General features: G+C 43.0%; 1 long non-coding RNA gene across 1 annotated transcript in view; it reads left to right on the plus strand.

Annotated features, from left to right (window-relative positions):
- The first annotated feature begins 205 nt into the window (after nucleotides 1-205).
- The window catches only part of LOC115100419, a 54,936-nt gene continuing 38,630 nt past the window's right edge, over nucleotides 206-16,511 (plus strand). The window contains exon 1 of the long non-coding RNA XR_003859054.1: nucleotides 206-320. This is a non-coding gene — a long non-coding RNA (uncharacterized LOC115100419). The remainder of the gene's footprint in view (nucleotides 321-16,511) is intronic.

The raw sequence follows: 16,511 nt of genomic DNA on the forward strand, positions 1-16,511 counted from the left end.
CAGGGAACTAGAGATTATTCAGTTCATTATTTTGATGAATTGCTACTAAAATGAACTCAGTCCATCCTCCTCTGCCACCTCCCCTCCCCTCTCTACATCAGCCTCAGGTTGTCTCTTCCACCCTCTTATGATGTCAGGATGACAGCAGGAGGCTTATAAAAGGCAGAGTTGCCTGGGCTCAGTGGCATTTCACAGGAGGGTAGCAAGCAGGGAGCATCTCTGCTGACTCTGGCTCTCAGGAGACGGAAGGACCCGAAGCTTCTGGAATAGAACTACAAAGGGAGATTATTACAGAATAGAACTAAAGTTTATCTCTACCTGTAAGTAACAGTTTAACAGCTCCTCTCACCTCTCTCCTGACACTTATCCCTAATATTTCCATCTTGTTTTACTCCTCTCTCCCACCTCCTCTCTCCCCTGTTCCTATCCATCTCTCTGATTAGTGTCCCTGTCTTCTGTGCCATAAGAACATAAGAAATTGTCATGCTGGGTCAGACCAAGGGTCCATCAAGCCCAGCATCCCGTTTCCAACAGAGGACAATCCAGGCCATAAGAACCTGACAAGCACCCAAACATTAAGTAGATCCCATGATCTTGATTAATAGCTGTCAACAGACCTCTCCTCCAAGAACTTATCCAAACCTTTTTTAAACCCAGCTACACTAACTGCACTAACCACATCCTCTGGCAACAAATTCCAGAGCTAAATTGTGCGTTGAGTGAAAAATAATTTTCTCCAATTAGTCTTAAATGTGCTACTTGTTAACTTCATGGAGTACCCCCTAGTCCTTCTATTATCTGAAAGAGTAAATAACGGATTCACATCTATCCATTTTTGATATTTCATGATTTTAAACACCTCTATCATATCCCCCCCCCCCCTCAGCCATCTTTTCTCCAAGCTGAAAAGCCCTAACCTCTTCAGCCTAACCCCATCATCATAGCTCCTCTGTCAGTCTTTTCATTTCCCGACCCTCTATTAGCAGCCCTCCATTATACCTCAGAAATCCAGTCAGTCCTACACTGCTGATTATCTTTCATCTCTTATTGATCAGATGCTCCACTGCCAGCCAATAGGCTGCAGGAGAAGGTGGGAGAGAGAAGCAGGGAGAGAGAAGCACTTTCTTCCTGTTTCCCTTGTAGTCCTGTGTCAGCTTCTGATTCCCAGGGGGTGCAGGAGACAATATTGCTCAAGCACCCACAGAGCTGGTGCCTATGGGAGGGGGGTGTCTCAGTCATTGCCCAGCAGTGACATCTACTAGCTGAACAAGGTCCAGAGGTGCATCTGAAGGGAGTAGGCCATTTTAAGTAGGTGGACTGGGGGGCATGGGGTAATACAAAGGGTAATTATGAATGGTACCACAGCCCAGTAGAGACCAGTTCTCATTAAGCTGGAAGCACAGAGAAGGAGGAAACTGCCATTCAAAAAAATGTTTGGGTTTTTTTTTAAGAGATTTGTTCAACCGATTTGATGAGTCTTTGTAATTTTTCTCAGGGAAAAAGAACTTTTATGAACCATTTAAAGAAGTCTACACATCTCTAGTAATGGGGAGGTAAGAATTAAGCCGTAGTACATGTAAGATTAGACTAGATGCGCCTTACATTACTTGTCTTTTGTTCAATCCCATGTGCATTTATAACATGGAAAGAAACTGAATTTAAAGTAAAACAATACCAAAACTGAAGTATCTCATCTTATTTGGAGCAACAGTTACGTTCAGTTCAGACTTTCTTCTGTGCACAGGTTCAGACAAGGAAAAGAAATAGAGGAGAGGGAAGGCTGAAAAGGAAGTGATTTACGTCCAGGTCATCCTCAGGAGAATCTAGTCTATGCCATGTAATTGTCCTGTACTGTTTTAAGATACTGTAAATCCTCTCCAATAAATCACCACTTTACCATAAGCCTGAAATCCTTAAAGGCTGATGGATTTAAAAAAAAAAAAAAAAAAACCTTTCCAGTGAAGGAACGCTCTCTACATGAGCAAAACATTTACCATGCGGTCCCTGTCATCTGCCATTTAACATCTCATTCATTTTTCAAAACACCAAGCTCCCTGACCACCCAGAAATGACTGAATGCCTTGTCATTCTGCGCACAGCATTTTCTCATGTGACATAAAAAGACATTTGGGTCAGCTAAGGGAATATTTAGTTCAGGCCCCTGTGAGATTTACTCCTCTCCTGACTTCATGCAATACTCAGAGATCTGGGTAACCTGAAGAGCTCATATGACCAATATTGTCCTACTTAGCGCATAGAGATGGCTGCCTGACCATCACAAGATGGGCGAGGGCCAGCTCGGTGGTTCAGGCCACAGCACTGTGTGCTGCAGTGTGGGAGATCTGGATTCAGATCAGTTGAACCCAGGCCTGAGGGCACCATTGAGGTGTTGCAATCCTGCCCAGAAAGGAAGGAACGATGGCTGCCAGGATTATGGTGGCCTCTACGAACCTAAATGCAAATACTGAAGATGCACTTCACGCCCTCAAACTGGGAGGAGTTTTCCAGAGCCACTTGGGCATGCTGTCTGGGTGAAAAGGAGTTATAGATAAAGGGCTAAAAGGATCGCTTTTCAATCCAAATAACTCTGGGGTCTAGTTACTAAGCTGTGATAACACATTATCATGGGATACTGGAAATTAGTGTGTGATATTGGACAGAAACAAATCAAGTACAATACATGCAAAATTAATACATTGTGTTACATGCAAATGCATGCAAAGTAGCTGATTAATATGTGAAAGGCTTAATGCTGAACATGCAAAATGTCATGGAGGTGATCTAGCACTAAAGAGTTCACGGATCTTTGAGGTGAATTAATCAAGAAAAGGAAGCCTTGGATCAAGCATTTTCACCTTTTATTCATACATTCTCTTTTTCCTTTTCTTGTCTTCCTTATATCTTTATCTTTTCGTTTTTCATTACTATCCTGATTTCTGGCAGTCAATAGTCCTTACTCTGGTCATTTTTTTTATCAATACATTACAGTCCTGAGCTCCCGAATCTTGCATGGGCTGACATTCCCCGCCCCTTATTTAAATGCAGGCATGCCGATGCTGGGACGGCCCTGCGGAGACGCCCTCATTCCACCATTTCAGGCAACTTTTCTTTCATTCCCCTGCCTTCCTCCTGGTGGTTCCGTTCTATATATAATAAATATTCTCTGCCTTTTTTTTTTTTCACAGCTGCTTCCAAATTTTGGAGTTTCTTTCTATGAATATTTTTGGTCAGTAAGCCATTTAAACTTAGAAACTGTTTGGGAACTTGTGTGAGCACTATTTCGTTAGACCTGAAAGGGATGATTCCATACATCCGGATACCATCTTGCGGAACCTTCCCATTTTCAACCTTCTATTTTCTTCCCTTTTTTTTTTCTTTTCTATTTTTTACCTTTTACATATTCACACCTTCCCCTTTACAAAAATGGGTTTCTCTCTTTTCTCTTTTTTATTTTTTTTATTTATTTAAGCATTTTTATATACCGAAATATGTTGGGAACATCATCTCTGTTTACATTTAACTAAAGATAGCAAGGAGCTTCCCAGAGAACACCTATCAAAATGTATCAACAGGAAACAAGTTGTAGAGATTGATAACTGGGTATGAAGGCAAAAATGTATGAGTATTTACAAGAGATTTACAAGTTATGTAAAATAAGTTTTTGTTTTTACCCTATGGACAAGCCTCCGCGAGGCGTCCTTTTCTCAACTCTGGCATTTTCCTCTGATAGGTATTGCTTCTCCATTACATTTTATATGGTTTTTACTTGGTCTCCTTTTTCCCCTTAGTTTACCCTGCCTGTGTGCTTTTCTTTTAGAATACCTGGATATGATCATAGACTTGCGAGTTAAGCACCTTTGACACAGCAGGTATCCCTCATGACTTGCCTTGTCTAGTATGTTTGCTCCCTTTTCTCCCCCCCCCCCTTTATACCCCCTGCCCCCTATTCCCGTCCCTGTAAAAATATTTCTTCTCTTCAGTGATTCAGTACCTTCCCCCGCTGTTTGCATTCTCTTTATATGACGTTTTTAAGTATCAATTTTTCTGTACCTTCTTTGTCAGAGTTGATGTAATTACATATTGCTTCCCTTCCCCTCGCACCGAATTAATTGATTATACGTTCCTATTTTTGTTACATGCAGAGTTAAATATCCTTTTTTCCCCTTCCTCCCCTCCTTCCTTCTCCCCTTTTCCCCTCCTCCCTTTCCTCCTTCCTCCCTCTCGATACAAATGTTTGACAATTTCAAATTTACATGTTTTTATTCAAGTTTACAAGTGTTACACGTTTATATTTTTTTATACACGTGTTTCTTAACATATGTTGTTGCCTCATTTATATGCTTTACTGTACATTATTCTTTGCACATGTAAGCAGTAATATCTGCTGGTTGGTGTCTTCTTTATGTTTCCTTTTGTGATAAATTGTGGATCCTGGATTATACATCTCTGCTTTATGGGGGACCAAAACCTCTGTTTAAGAATTTATGAATAAAAGGTGAAACTGCTTGATCCAAGGCTTCATTTTTTTTTTTTTAATTAATTCACCACAAGGATCCATGGACTCTTTAGCGCTATATACAACTAGTGTATATCGCTCATCTCTACTTTCTATTGGATGGTCCACCTTAAGCCACACTGGTTAACTAAAATAAGAACGTGCCATACTGGGTCAGACCAAGGGTCCATCAAGCCCTGCATCCTGTTTCCAACAGTGGCCAATCCAGGCCATAAGAACCTGGCAAGTACCCAAAAACTAAGTCTACCCTATGCTTCTGATGCTAGCAATAGCAGTGGCTATTTTCTAAGTCAACTTAATTAATAGCAGGTAATGGACATCTCCTCCAAGAACTTGTCCAATTCTTTTTTAAACCCAGCTACATTAGATCTCAGGAACATGGAAGGCTGTGTTTAAAAAGATTGGGTGTGGGCAGGACTTAATAATTCAAACTTTAAGAGGGGAACTGTGGAGGAGAGGGGCACTTTTTATAATGGGGATATATGGTTGTTATGGTCCCGGGCCAGCCTGGGCCGCTGGAAGCCTCCTTCAGCCATTTAGGCCCAACCTGGCTCCTGCCGCGGCTCTCCCTTCGCGAGGGAGATGCCGCCGACCCGACGTGCTTGGCTCCACCCCCTAGGCACGCACACGCGCGGGGGCTCGAACCTTTAAAGGGGCCAGAGCGGGAAGAGAGAAGACAGCCCTCGGATGATGTCAGACGCTGCAGGGTATTTAAACCCTGCAGCTTGGCTTAAACCTCATCTTGCAACGAGGTTCACTCAATTAGAGTTTCTAGTTGCTGCATCTGGATCCCTGATCGTCTTCAGCTTCAGACTTCTGGCTTCTGACCCTGCTTCGTCCACTGACTCTGGTTTCAGCTTCCGTCCCTGGTTTTGTCCTTGGCTTCTGACTTCTGGCTTCCAACCCTGCTTCGTCAACTGACTCCAGCTTCAGCTTCCGTCCCTGGCTTTGTCTTTGGCATCTGACTCCTGGCTTCCGACCTTGGCTCATTCCTGGACTCCGGCTTCAGCCCTCTCCTTTTCCTCAGGTATCCTGCTCATTACTTGCTTGGAGGTTTCGCCTAAGTTCCAGTGGCTTGGGCCCTCACGTGCTCCTCCCGAGGGGACCACAGCTTCCAAAGGTGAAGTCTCTTCAGACCTCCTGGGCTCTGCCACTTCACTGGACCACCTCTTCTGGCTTCTCTTCTGGTCCTCGGTTGCAGAGGATCGCACCTAAGTCCAAGAGGCCCAGATCCCAACGGGCTACTCCTGGGGGGACCTCGTGCTTCCAGTGGTGAAGCCTTCTCAGGACAACCTCTTCAGCACCACCTCCTGGCTGCAACGTCCACTGTGGGCTCCCCACAGTGCAACACCATCTGTCTCAGCCAGCCCAAGGGTCCACATTCCTAACAGTTTGCAAGGCAATGGATCCGGCGGATGTAACGGGCTTGAAAGCCATTCCAGGTATTGCACAGAGGTTGCAACAACAACAAATCTGCATTGACTCCCTGATGATGACCATGCAGAGATTAGCTGACTGGATTGATGGAGCCACTGCACCCTGTTCCCTGGCACCTGTAGCTGTGGCTGATGTCGGACCGACCATGCCCATACAATTGCCAACACCCTCACGGTACTCTGGGGATGCAAAATTATGCCGTGGATTCCTTAATCAATGTTTCATTTGGTTCAATCTACTGCCAGCCCAGTTTCCCACGGATCAGATCAAGACTAACTACATTATTTCACTGTTGGATGGGAAACCCCAAGCATGGGCCTCTTCACTATGGGAGCATCAGGACTCCCACCTAGCTAACCTGGTGCAATTTGTCACCACCTTCTGATGGATCTTTGATGAGCTTTCCCGCGGGCCTATGGCTGCCTCAGATTTACTTCAGCTATGCCAGGGTAACCGGCCTCTTTCCAAGTATGCTGTAGAATTTCAGACAATTGCTGCCGAGTTGAACATAAGAACATAAGAAATTGCCATGCTGGGTCAGACCAAGGGTCCATCAAGCCCAGCATCCTGTTTCCAACAGAGGCCAAAAACCAGGCCACAAGAACCTGGCAATTACCCAAACACTAAGAAGAACCCATGCTACTGATGCAATTAATAGCAGTGGCTATTCCCTAAGTATACTTGATTAATAGCCGTTAATGGACTTCTCCTCCAAGAACTTATCCAAACCTTTTTTTAACCCAGCTACACTAACTGCACTAACTACCTTCTCTGGCAACAAATTCCAGAGCTTTATTGTGCATTGAGTGAAAAAGAATTTTCTCCGATTAGTCTTAAATTTCTCCTATTAGTCTTAAACTGGGGGAATGACAGCCTGCACCTCATATTTCTGGAGGGCTTCTCTTCAAGACTTCAAGATGAGCTGGCGGCCAGGGATCTCCCAGACGACTTGAATGGTCTCATCGATTTGGCGGGTCGCGTGGACCGCTGTATCCAATGCCGGTTCCGGGAGAGGAGTTCCGCTCAGAGACCCGGGAGCTCTGGAACCACATCTTCCTGACCAGTGCACTCCCCTTCTGCCTCTCCGGGAAATCAAGATGCAGAACCTATGCAGTTGGGCCAAGGCCCAATTTCTCAAGAGGAAAGTAGAAGACGTCGTGCCCACAGCCTGTGCCTGTATTGTGGGGCAAGAGACACTTCCTGGCCCAGTATGGCGAGCGTCTGGGAAACGCCCGGACCTAGGGATAGTCAGGGACCTAACCCTAGGTAACACCACTTCTGCCTCCCCGTGTACTGTTCCATTGACCATACTCCTTCCCAAAGGGAACTTTGATATACTGGTTCTTGATTGACTCCGGAGCCGGTGGGGAATTTTATCCTCAGGGATTTAGTCCAACAACTTCAGATTGGGGTCCAACCCCAAAGACCTCCTGTCCGTGTGTCTTCCATTCATGGGACCATTCTTCCAGGGACTATCTCTACTTGTACCAAGCCCCTCATGCTACACACGGGTCTCCTGCATATATAAGAAACCTCATTCATCATCTTGGAAACGTCCATGCACCCGGTCATTTTGGGGCTACCCTGTCTGTGGAAGCACTCCCCGGTAATCCATTGGGATACTCTCCAGGTTGCGTCCTGGGTTTGTTGTGCTTTGACACCTGTTTGACCGCGGTTCCTCGACCTTAGACACCTCTCCTGACCGCCCCTTTAGCGCTGCCGATCCATTATCAGGACTACATAGATGTCTTCTTGAAGGAGAAGGCTGAGCTCCTTCTGGAGCACCGACCTTTTGACTGTGCTATCAACTTGATCCCGGATACTACGCTGCCACGAGGACGGGTGTACCCGTTGTCACTCCCAGAGACGCGAGCCAAGTCCACATATATCCAGGAGAACCTGGACCGAGGGTTCATTAGGCCGTCCAACTACCCGGCCGGAGCCAGGTTCTTCTTTGTAACAAAGAAGGATGGGTCTCTCTGACCCTGTATAGATTATTGCGGTCTGAACAATATTACATGACGCGACTGATACCCGCTACCATTGATTCCGGAGCTACTGGATCGACTACAAGGAGCCAAGGTGTTCATGAAGTTGGACCTCCGTGGGGCATACAACCTGGTGAGAATTCGGCCAGGTGACAAGTGGAGGACCACGTTCATCAGGAGGGATGGCCACTACGAATACCTGGTCATGCCCTTCGGCCTCTGCAACACTCCTGCGGTTTTCCAAAACCTCATGAACGAGGTACTAAGGGACATGTTACATATGTCCATCATAGTCTACCTGGATGGCATGCTGATATACTCTAAGGACCTGGACACGCACTGCAGAGATGTCCGCAGGGTACTGCAGAAGCTTCAGGATAACCGGCTCTTTGCCAAAATGGAGCAAGAGTCCTTACCCTTTCTCGGGTATATTATGTCCTCCACAGGTTTCCATATGGACTCTGAGAAAGTGACAGCCATCAAGAATTGGCCTCAACCTGTGGGGGTCAAGGTGCTCCAACGCTTCCTTGGCTTGACAATTTCTACCAACAATTTCTACCCCACTACTCCAGGACGGTGGCCCTGCTTACAGCCCTCACCAAGAAGGGGGCCAATGTTAGAAACTGGCCTGCAGCGGCGCTATGAGCATTCCAAGAGCTGAAGACAGCCTTCCTTCAGGACACATGTCTCCATCACCCAGACCCCCAACGTCAGTTCATTGTGGAAGTTGACGCCTCCGACATGGCGGTCGGAACCATCCTGAGTCAAATAGCCAGCAACGGCAGATCCCTGCCGTGTTCCTACTTTTCCCGGAAATTCTCACCTGCAGAAAAAAATTATGGCATTGGAGACAAGGAACTTCTGGCCATTAAAATGGCCTTCGAGGAATGGCGCCCAGTGTCTCAACCGCCAATAGGCTCGGTGGTCCCTCTTTTTTAACTGCTTCAACTTCCTCCTCCGCTACAGGCCAGTAGCCAAAAACATCCGGGCGGACGCCCTTTCCCAGATGGCAGAGACGGAGGACACCCCTAATCTGCCAGAATACATACTCGACCCGGCCAAGGTGCTCCTCGCGGCATCCAACGTGGTTCCTATGGGGAAGACGGTAGTACCAGTTTGCCTCTGGAAGAAGGTACTATCTTGGGCCCATGACTCCTTGACCGCAGGTCACCCAGGGGTAGCTAGAACCCAGTAATTACTTTCTGAGTTCTACTGGTGGCCCCAGTTGAAGAAGCCCAAAGCCCATGGCACGTATCCTAACAAACACAAGAAAATCCGATCATATCACTCCCATACTACAAAATCTCCACTGGCTCCCCATTGCATTCCGTTCCCAATACAAAACACTTACCATCCTACATAACACTCTATACAAAAACAGCTCCCCCTGGCTTGAAGATATGCCTCAATTCCGACAATCGAACCGCCCCACCAGAAACGCCCTCGCCGGCACCCTCCAAACCCCCTCACTCAAAATTGGGCACCTCACCGCCACCAGGGAAAGAGCCTTCTCTATCGCAGGCCCCTCCCTCTGGAACTCCCTCCCGGCCAAACTCCGACTAGAACCATCCCTGAGCCACTTCAAAAAAGGAATAAAAACATGGCTGTTTAAACAGGCCTACCCCAACTCCTCTCAACCCTAGGCCTCCCACGCATACAGGAACCTGCATTCTCCATACAGCCCTTCCCACCTTTCCCACCCTGGTAACCCTTCCAGCACACCCCATGCTCCCCCCCACCCCCTCCCCTCCCCCCCCCCCCCCCCCGCCTCTTAGCCTCTTCAGCCTCCCCCCCCCCCGCCTTCTTTACCATATCAATCTCTCCTTTACCTTTACCTCCCCTCTCGCATATTTTCTCCCCCCCTTTCCCTCTCCCCTCACCCCCCCCCCCAACGTTGTAAATAAGTTCACATATGTAATATGTAATTTTAAACCCATATCTTTCCAATTAAGTTATCCATGCTTGCTTTCTCTTTTCTCTCGTTCTTCGCTTTTTACCTTGTTCCTTTTATCCAATTATTATCCAATTCTCCCAGTTAAACCCCCCCTTGTTCAATGTAATTTCCTTTCTCAGTTAATTGTGAACCGACATGATGTGTCCTACGAATGCCGGTATATAAAAATGTTAAATAAATAAATAAATAAATAAATATTCAATGTCAACTTAAGTTAATCTTCAATATGACCTTTCAAAAATATTCATGTTCTTTATTATTGCATCTCACATAAATATGTGTTATATCACATTTAATGAAACAATTAGATACATCGTTTACATTACATTCAACACATCATTTCTAATAACACCATATTCAACAATACATATACATCAATACATATACCCCTCAACATACATGTATATTGTCACAATATCTATATTCTAATAAATTAAATGTTTAATCACAATTTTAAATATGCCCAGACCAGACAGGTCCTAAATAATGGTCAACATTTGCCCCTACCCTAACCCCCTAATATCACACAATCACACCCATTCACCATTCATTCACTTTAAAACTATATCCCCCATAAAAATGACCTTGTACCCTTTATATCGTCATCTGATGGTATATTGTAATTATTTATGACAGTTATTGAACAACTAATTTTCAATTCTTTACAATCACAGTTTGTTGTACCGATCACCCCAATCTTTCTCAACAGATGTTTTAATACCAATCGCCCCAACAAGGCACCTCGTTTCACCCCTAATCGAGCTTCCTCAGGGGACTCTTACTGCATTTCACAGTTTCAATCATACATCACTCTTGATGAAACGGGTATCATATCTTGCCTCCTCTAATTATGGGCACCACTTATCCGGACCTCATTACACACACTTATACAATGCAACCGAACATTTCCAATTTACTTTTATTAGCCATTCGATTCATAATCCAACCAGCCGACCAAAACACCCAACAAGGGTCTCAATTTTTCTGTTCAAAAATTCAAGAATTACACATCTGAATACTGGCCTCTCACTGTTTTACCAGACACTTATCCGGACCTCACTACACATGCTTACACAATGCATCCGAACGCCGATCCACTTACTTCCTCTTCATTCCAACAGTGTCGAGGAATGACACTGTTGGAATGAAGAGGAAGTGAGTGGATCGGCGTTGGGGAGCGGCGTTGAATCTCTCTGGTAAAACAGTGAGAGGCCAGTATTCTGATGTGTGCTCTTGTAATGAGAAAAGTATTCCCATCTGTGACCTTACGGAATACTTTACTTTCTACATCTTCCAGAGTTCTTATAAATCCTTACATCTAAAAACAAGATGTTCTGTAAATCAAAGTGCATATCAAATTGAATGTTCTCATCATAAGTGTTTATCCATTAGCAAAATCTTAACAGAACTTTTTAATTAGCTGACCAGACCATAAATACATCATCTATAAATCTCTTTCAAAAATATATATATTCTAAAAAAGGTGACTTATAGACCCAATATTCTTCAAAACTGTCATGAACAAATAGGCTAACGATGAGGACATGCTCGTTCTCCTTGCTGTCCCAGAGACTTGCTGATAATATGACCCTAAAAAAATAAAAATATTCTTTTTTAATTCTATACCTGCCAATTGCATGATAAACTCAGTTAGCACAGCTTGGGGATGTACACAGATGTTCAAGGTGTCTGTCATAACTCTTAATGCTGCATCTTGAGGAATAAAGGTATAAAGAGAATGAATGTTCATTGTAGCCAGATAATAATCCTGTATTTAATATGCAATGGATTCCAACATTGTTATAAAATGAGAAAAATCACACATATACCCTGAACATTTGCCACATAATCCCAAAAAAAGCAATCTACATATTGAGATGATTCTTTTTTTTATAATTTTATTTTTATTAACTTTCCAATAAACATAGAAAATACATGTCATGAGAAGAGATACATAACCAGGAATATTACTAACATTAATTTTACGAAGCATATTTTACAAATATATCAAATCTCTACATATTTTCTTAATAAGAAATTGAGGAGACCATAAGAACATGCCATACTAGGTCAGACCAAGGGACCATCAAGCCCAGCATCCTGTTTCTAACAGTGGCCAATCCAGGCCATAAGAACCTGACAAGTACCTAAGGGTTTACTAATTGTACAAGTAATCAAATAAAAAGAAACTCAAGAGATATCCCCTATATTAATTTTAGATGGACCCCCTCACAAAATATAATTTAGGAGTGTGACTTCAAGTACGCTCTTAACTGAGAGGGCTCGAAGAACAAATATTTGGAATTTTGAAATTAAAGAAGACATTTACATGGATATCTTAGAGAGAAATTTGCTCCTCGTGACAACACCTCTTCTTTCATTGAAAGAAACTTCTTTCACCATTCCTGCGTGGACCTTGCTATGTCAGGAAATATCTGAACTCTTTGCCCATGGAATAAGTGACTTTGATTATGAAAAAAGAATCTTAGCACTGAATTTCTCTCTGAAATAAATGCAAAGTTACAAGTAACATCCTTCTTGCTTGAATAATAGTCTCTTGAGTTAAATCCAAAATATCCATGATATTTAAAGACACTTCTTGAGGAGGATTCCCAAGTGTTTCATCCTTAAGTGAAGGCAAATACATTTTTGTAATAGCGGGTAATGCTTCATCTGGCATTTTATGAACTTGAATAAGAAAATTTCTGAAAAGATCCTTCGCTGATACCAGATGCAAGTAGGGAAAATTCAAAACTCTTTGATTCAAAATCCTTGAGGAATTTTCCAAATTTTCCAGTTTCTTTGAATGAATAATCTCTGATTGTATCAAGTTACTCTGAGCAGCTTCTATAGTAGAGACTCTTGTTTCCAAAACTTTAATTTTAGTATTGAAGTTAGCCAGTAGAGATTCCATAGGCAACATCTTAACATTAGTGTCCTTCATCATCTGCGTTAAGGATAATATAGCTTTCTCTAAAGAAGTCAAGGCATTCCATATAGAATCTAGTGTTATCACGACGGTTTATTTAACAGTGACTGAGGCATTGGACATTAGGGATGTGAATCATTTTTTGACGATTTAAAATATCATACGATATTTTTTTAAATTGTCAAAAATCGTTAAAGCATGTGATACAATAGAAATTCCCCCGATTTATCGTTAAAAAAATCGTTAATTGGGATAGTGTCCACTAAAGGGAGTTATTTGGAGGGAGGGTGGGAAAACCGGCACACAAAAACAACCCCTAAACCCACCCCGACCCTTTAAAACTAATCCCTTATCTTCCCCCCCCCCCCCCCAACCCCCCCAAAACTTTTTACATGTACCTGGTGGTCCAGTGGAAGCCCCGGGACCGATCGCCCACTCTCGAGCCATTGGCTGCCCACTCATAAAATGGCGCCGATGGCCCGATAAAAAAAACAAACCCACCCAGACCCTTTAAAAGCGCCCCATTAGCTTCCCCCACCCTCCCAATCCCCCAAAAACATTTTAAAATTACCTGGTGGTCCAGTGGATGGCCTGCGCCATTTTTAAAGATGGTGCCGGCCATCCAGTGCTCCTACCATGTGACAGGGGCCGGCCAATGGCACGGATACCCTGTCACATGGTAAGGGCAAAGGGTTATCGGCGCCATTTTTATTAGCGCAGCCGATGGCCCGAGAATGGGAGGTCACTCCTGGGACTTCCGCTAGTTCACCAGGTATTTGTAAAAAGTTTTGGGGGGGTTCGGGAGGGTGGGGGAAGCTAAGGGGTCAATTTTAAAGGGTCGGGGTGGGTTTTTTTTTTATCGGCTTGGGCCTCACTAAAAAAAATTAGGGATGTGAATCAGAATCGGAACCGATTCACATCTCTACCGATCTGATTTTTTTCTCCCTCCAGCCGAACCCGATCGTTAAAACGATCGGGCACACGATTCACATCCCTATTGGACATACCTTGGCTTCCTTTGCTCCTAATTCCGTGGGGTTTCTGCCACTTTTCAGAGCTTCAGCTTTGTAGAGAGCTGTCGTGGAGACCGTGAAGTCCCATGTCAAGGGACTCTCTGAAGGCGGCAACAAAATGGCATCCCTTCTCGGGGTCTCCGTTCTTTTCTCCAGCATTACCTCTCCAATCAAGGATAATGGCAAGACCATCAAATCAGAATCCTCATCCAAAGTCTTGAATGGTGGCTCTGGAACTGTTGGTGAACCAGGGCTCAATGATGTTTTTTATGCCATCAGCTCCAACATTCACTCCATGCCAGTAGCTGAAGCAGATCCTCCTTTGAGTGCTTGAAGCAGGGGTGACGCAAAAAATGCCGCTATCTGTGGTTGCTGTAATTCTGATACAGGTGAAAATGCTGGTATTTGCTGGAGTTTAGCTTTTCTTTTAGTATGTGACATTTTGTGTTTGTAGGAAACAAGAGTCAAGGAATTCACAGAGAGGGTGTCTTCAGTCAGCGGCCCTGAGATAATGTTTCTAACACAGTATCATTAGATGGAATTATAGGTCTACTGGGAGGTTTATCAAGGGTTTTATGGACATTAGATAACACATAGATAGTTAGACTTTGCCGAAATTTATTTAAAACTTGAATTCCTTTAAAGTCAAAAATCTCTGATTCAATCCACAAGTCAAAATATCCTTAAACAGAATTTGTACCTGGCAAGTTGGACCCTTCGATAAAGGTCTATAGCTATTGCGATCTTGTAGCTGATGATTTATTTCATTGATATCCTCTTTGTTCATCACAATGATAGCCCCTACCTTTATCAGCTAGCTTCACAATTATTCTCAGATTATTGTCAAGATTTAAAATGATCTCATGATCTTTTTATTCATATTACCATGAAATACTTGATCCTGCTTCTCAAGAGATTTCACATTTTTCAATCCAATCATTGGAATGTATGGATCAATGGATGCAATGGATCCAGTGAAATCCATTTTGATCATTTTTGAACTATAGGCATATTAGGTATAGGAGCAGAATGTTCATTAAAAAAAAAAAAAAAAAAAACACGTTACCTAATAAATTTCTGATAAATCATTGAAGATCTACTCGAAACTTGAATGAATCATATTTTGTTGTTGATACAAATGACATGCCCATGCCCAATATTCATTCTTCTTGTTGTCTCAAACTGTGACTCAATAAATTTAATACTGGACTTTGTGTCTACATTCTCCATTCCTGGACGTCATTAACATCCGGGGAGACATCCCTCCTCTTCTTTATCTTCAGTTTATTTTTCCTTTCTTCTGTATAGGAACTTCAGTTCCTAAATGAGAATTATCCATTTCAGTTCTATCAGATTATTTCCCTTCAGATAAACCTTTAGAGGAGCCCTCAAATGTAACTTTCTTGGTCTTCTTGGCTTTTGCCTGCATCCAAGGATAAATATTTCTCATCTTATAGTCCATTTCAATTCCATTAAATTTAGATAGCTTGAACTGTCTTAGGCCTGGACTCACTATTCTCGCAGAGAATAGTGAATCGCGTGGTACCTGGGGGTGAAGCGGGGGCGTGCCTGCGAAAGCTGGCAGCCATCACACCACTGTGGTGTGCTGGCTGTCGGCTTTCACACCAAATAACTACACCATAAAAGGTGCAGTTATTCGGCGTGAAATGGGTGGCGATAAGGGTCCTTACCTTTTGCCACCAGTGATGTCTCCGCAGCGTCAGCCTCAGTGCCACAACAACTCCTCCACCTCTTTCATGGCCAACTCCACCACGACTCTTCCCCGATCACCCTATCGCACGTGAAAAGTCCCCTTTAGTTATTTCTTAAAATTCTCAATGATTTCTGTAAATCAAGATAATTATTATCAAAAGTTTCAGGACTTAAGTATGTTTTTATAACTAATAGTTTCTCATCTAGCTCCTTTTATCTTATTACATAATGTCTGTATTGATTCTAGTAATACAATTATTAAATCGAGAGAATATTTATTGATTATTGCATTCCATTTTTTTAAAATAGTGAATCATCATTAAAAAGTCCAGGCTGTTTATATATTTTTAATCCTCTTGGGATCTTCTCCTGTTTGAAATATTCCACTAGATTCACCCTGTGTAATTCACTCCATGCTACTCTTTTGGACAATGGTAATATTTCATTTCATGCAAAAGATGTTGTTTTAAGGGAAGTTGATTGAAACAAAGAATGTTGTAATAATTTGGATACATGCTCATGGGAATAATTGAACATGCTTAGCAATGTGTATGTCATCCCCTACAACCTTGTATGCAATAAAATCTACTCAGGAAAAAACAAACTTCAAACTCTAATCCAAACAAAAAAACAGTCCTTTTATAACGGATTATTATCTTGCCCTTATTGTAATTCACTTTTAATTCTCTATTTTATTTGTTATTAATATGTACATTGGAGAGGAAAAGATTTCAATGAGGTTTTTCTAGATCGGTGACCGAATTCAGTCTTTGATGTTTTCGCCCAACTCTTTGACTTTTCCTTTCCAATATACATGTGGATAACAGACAAAATAGAGAATTAGAAGTGAACTATAAGAAGTACAAGACAATAATCTGTTATAACACAGACCACTTTTTATTTTGATTAGATTTTGGAGTCTGTGTTTCCCTGAGTAGACTTCATTCTTTCCTGTGCTCCA

The sequence above is a fragment of the Rhinatrema bivittatum genome, chromosome 10 (genome assembly GCF_901001135.1).
Source record: "Rhinatrema bivittatum chromosome 10, aRhiBiv1.1, whole genome shotgun sequence".
In the NCBI taxonomy this organism is placed as follows: domain Eukaryota; kingdom Metazoa; phylum Chordata; class Amphibia; order Gymnophiona; family Rhinatrematidae; genus Rhinatrema; species Rhinatrema bivittatum.